At 33.9% G+C, this 4,178-nt stretch overlaps 1 long non-coding RNA gene across 1 annotated transcript in view; it reads left to right on the forward strand.

The window, feature by feature from the left end:
* Window positions 1-3,098, forward strand: part of LOC114069584 — a 10,623-nt gene extending 7,525 nt beyond the window's left edge. Inside the window, exons 2-3 of the long non-coding RNA XR_003573802.1 lie at window positions 2,292-2,477; window positions 2,881-3,098. This is a non-coding gene — a long non-coding RNA (uncharacterized LOC114069584). The remainder of the gene's footprint in view (window positions 1-2,291; window positions 2,478-2,880) is intronic.
* Window positions 3,099-4,178: the final 1,080 nt, after the last annotated feature.

Genomic DNA, 4,178 nt, shown 5'->3' on the forward strand with positions numbered 1-4,178 from the left:
TTTTTTTTTTTTTTTTTTTTTTTTTTGTCCACAGAGATTCAAACCATTGCTGTACCTCTGTCTGCATGATGCCCAAAGTACCAACAACCATCACAGACTTATGGATGGTTCACATAGTAAAATTCATGGAAATCTGGAAGCATAAATCACAGGAAAAAATGTATTTGAGGAGACATCAGAGATACAGATTTTTTTCACGTGCCTTGAACACTCATTGTGGTGCTTCTTTAAATGTTGAAGGATAGCTAGTGCTGTTCTGAAAATATGACATCATCTTATTTTGGTATTCTATGAAAAGACAAAAAAATAAATTGGGTTTGGAACATAAGTTCCTATTATCCTGAGTAATTCATTCATATGGAATGCCAATATCATTTTCATATTATTTCTCAAAAATAGAAGATATAAACTTAGCCATCTCACAAGCCCTTCATGACAATACTTCATCTCAAATCCAACTGTGATGGGAACCAAAATAACATAACTTATATGACTCTAGATAGAAGGATCTTAAATATTTCACTTAAGAGTAGTTATGTGGTGATATTCCACATTTTCAGAGGTTATTTTCAGCAGAGCATTGCACAATATTTTAGGAATAAGATGCAAGCCTTCTTCCAATCACTAGTTTAGCCAGAATTATTCTGTCCCTAAACTTCCCCATGGAAACAAACCCAAATGCTTGTCTGTTTGTTCCTGCTGTTTGAAAACCAGTGTGTACACAGATACCACAAAACCAATCAAATGCTAACCTTAATTGCATTGAAGATCTGTGAAATTACTTGGATAACAAAGCTCATGTTCTGTTATCTCTTAGTTTATAGACTCTGTTTTGTGCATTAATGCCTATTGTTCTATTTTCTCACAAAAGTAATTTGATGTTGTTTTTTTGGTTTTGTTTGTTTGATTGTTTGTTTGTTTGTTTGTTTTAATTTAAATTTGTCATTAAAGAGGCCAAATGTTTTACTCAGCAGCTTTCTTATGGTTTTATCCAATTCTCAGCCCCAAAATAACAACAGAATAATTTACATTAAGGAAAAAAATGTTCTAAAAATAAAATATCAGCAGAAGCATAGTGAGAAGACAGAAGAATTAGACCGAAATATTTGGACACTGAGGCTTATTCTTGTCAAAATTCTATGTTAAAATTGATAGATTAAGACCAATTTTGTGGAGGTATGGAATTCCCAAGAAGCTGACTTAATTTTTACTAGCAATATAGTCCATGGTTAAGACAAGATAGAGAATGATAGCTACCAGCCAAAGTCCATATAGACAAAGACTAGAGCTTTCTATATTCTGGAAACAGTAAATATTAGGAATTAAGCATGCTTATCTTTAAAATGACATATGCCATTCAGAGTCACACTGTGATTTGTATTTGAGAGTATGAGAAAACAGATTAAACAGATCCTGTATTAGATCAATTTGTATAATTGGGGAAAAAAAAGAACAAGGTGACCTCCTAGGTTGACATGCTCGTAGTCTGCTTTGTAATAGAAGCAGCAACTTTTAGAGGGACCAAAAGGTTTAGGATAGTTGCTTTAAGTACAATATGATGCTTTTCTACAGAACAGTTGAGTAGAAAGGACAATAGGCAGCTGTAATGCAGGGGGTAACAGTAAAGCAGGTGAAAACCATGTAAAATTTATATACAAGAGAGAAATAGGCATCAAACAACTTTACTTCCAACACTTCAGGGATGGGACAAATACAACATAGAGAAGTTCTTATATCCTGAGTCCATGACTGAGGATATTCAATTCATTTGTGCAATTGGAAAGGAGCTTTGAAGCTGTCCCTTAAGAATCTGTAGTGTGAGATCTGGGTAAGTGGTAGTCTTGTGAAAACTATTGTTCACCTAGGGGTAATTATTTGGTTTATTCTTTATCAGAGGTCTGTTTGAGCTCACTTCAGTGTATTGTAGTTGTTCAACTTCACCCATCTAGATACCTCTGAAGGACTTACATTTTACTCTAGGAGGGTGCCATTTGAAAAGTAATAGGGGAATCTTGAGCATGTATTTCAAGGTACAAATAACATTTCTTTAATAACTCTTAGCTTTTGTTTTAGCTTATGATGGTATGTGATTACTAGGGGTGTACTATCAGCGACACTTTTTGATTTTTGTGCTAAATTTTCATATATTTCTTTCAGAGGTCATTCAAAGATGCAGTTTGGAAAATAGTTTGGTGGTGCAGTTTTCTTTTACTCAGATGAAGTGGGTATATCAAGCAAATCTTTAATGGCCCAGTTGTATATCACAGCGGTTTTTATGGGCTTTTTTTCAGGTGTTTACTGGCTTTTCTGATCTGTGAGATATGTAGTAGTTTGTAGGAGCAGCTTGTAGTTTATCATCTCATGATGCCTCTGGTGTCTAAATTAATAGCAAGGAAGCTGCAGCTGGGACCGATGCAGGAGCATGTCAGAACTGGATGATGGAGAGATGGTAGATATGGAATTCGCGATAAAAATTGGTAAGTCAAGGTTAACACAGTTGTCATTTAAGGATGTAAGCTAACTAAAATATAGTTATTTAGATTCAGTCCCCTTAAAAATGTTAATGACATTGAAGGAATATTATGAACTACTTATGTGCTCTATCTTGACAGTAGTAGTTTTGAACTCTGTTGAAACTGTTGTTTATTAAAGGTACTTTTTCCTGCACATGAGAACTTAGCACATGTAGGATAATGTCTCACTGTTTAAACTGGAATTCCAAGTGCTGGTTCTTAGTTGTTGATGTGTTGCACATGAGATGGACAAAATGACTAATCACACTAGCACTTCTTCGACTCAAAGAAATGGGACATTCTACCACACATGAAATAAAATGGTATTTCAACTTTTTATGAATTTCCAGTTCTTTATTTGATACAGTTCTGGCATGGGAACCTTTTAAACTATCATAACTGTGAATCCAATGTGGAAATTATTTGCTGCTTTTTTGGAATGTAAATAATTTCACCAAAGCCAGAGTCATGAATTATCTTCCCAGTGTTAAGGATATACTTTAGTAGTCAAATCTGAGACTTTCCAATACAAAAGCTTTAAACATCACTAGCATCCACTGGACTTTGCTGAATGATCTCATTGAATAGAGCATTTCAGAGAACATTAATAAATTGTTCTACCGAGTGCCTCCACTGTTTCCATTAAAGTGAATATCAATATCTCAGAGTTTAGAAACCTCACAGTTGCAGCCATATTGATGACAACTACATCTGAGGTCACTTCATTTCTCTCCTTAAATTAGTGAATTCTTTATCTGCTGGTTCTGTAGCCTGTACTCTTCACATATTTAGAGAACAAATGTAATGAAATAGGGTAACCCTGAAATAATTATGAAAAATATTATGAAAAAAAATGCACTGTATTTATTTATATATATCTCAGTGATGGAGCAAAAATGAGTAACCTTTCAGAAAACTAACAGAGGGTAGATGGCAAAGCAGTTGCATGGATATATAACTATTAATCAGAGTAAAAAAGGATGTCAAAAATACTATTAGTACTAATAGTTTTGTAACTGGCCATCAATAGTAAATTCTTTCACCTCCAGGTTGAAAGGGTCAAAACAAATCTACATTCCAGGATGCAATAAACTGGCCATTTTACATCAGCTAATATCTGCCCTGCATTAGGGACTGTTATACCAGTGAAGGATTTGCCCTTTGAATGAAACATTAAATCAAATTATTTTCTGCTCTCTAGGCATTATGGATAACATGACATGACTAATAGGAGAGTAATAATGATCAGAAATCTCCAAAGACTTCTGACTTGATGTTTATCAGATGTACATAGTGGATAATGAAAGCAGTTTATAAAAACTTCAACATCAAAAAGTTTAATACACAAAAGGAGGTGGGACGTCTTAAGGACAAACATCCCATTCTATTTCAAACATAGACTCAATCTCTAGTGAAGACATGGGCTAAACCAGGAAATTTCTAAAGCAACTGTGTGACTTTCTGCATTACTCTGTTTTTTTGACTTTCAAAATCATAATTTTTGTAATTATTTAAATATTTCTACCTAGCAGGAGGTGGAAAAAATGGTGAAAACAGATTTTAGAAACCTGAAAGTAGATTGAGTAATTTTTCATTGTAATCTAGTTCATAAACAGAAGATGAATAATTTTCCTGGGTTCCTCTGTCATATGTAGGGTTGTATAA

This window comes from Empidonax traillii, unplaced genomic scaffold (assembly GCF_003031625.1).
Source record: "Empidonax traillii isolate 1590-97213 ecotype Southwest subspecies unplaced genomic scaffold, ASM303162v1 scaffold1299:size261488, whole genome shotgun sequence".
NCBI lineage: Eukaryota > Metazoa > Chordata > Aves > Passeriformes > Tyrannidae > Empidonax > Empidonax traillii.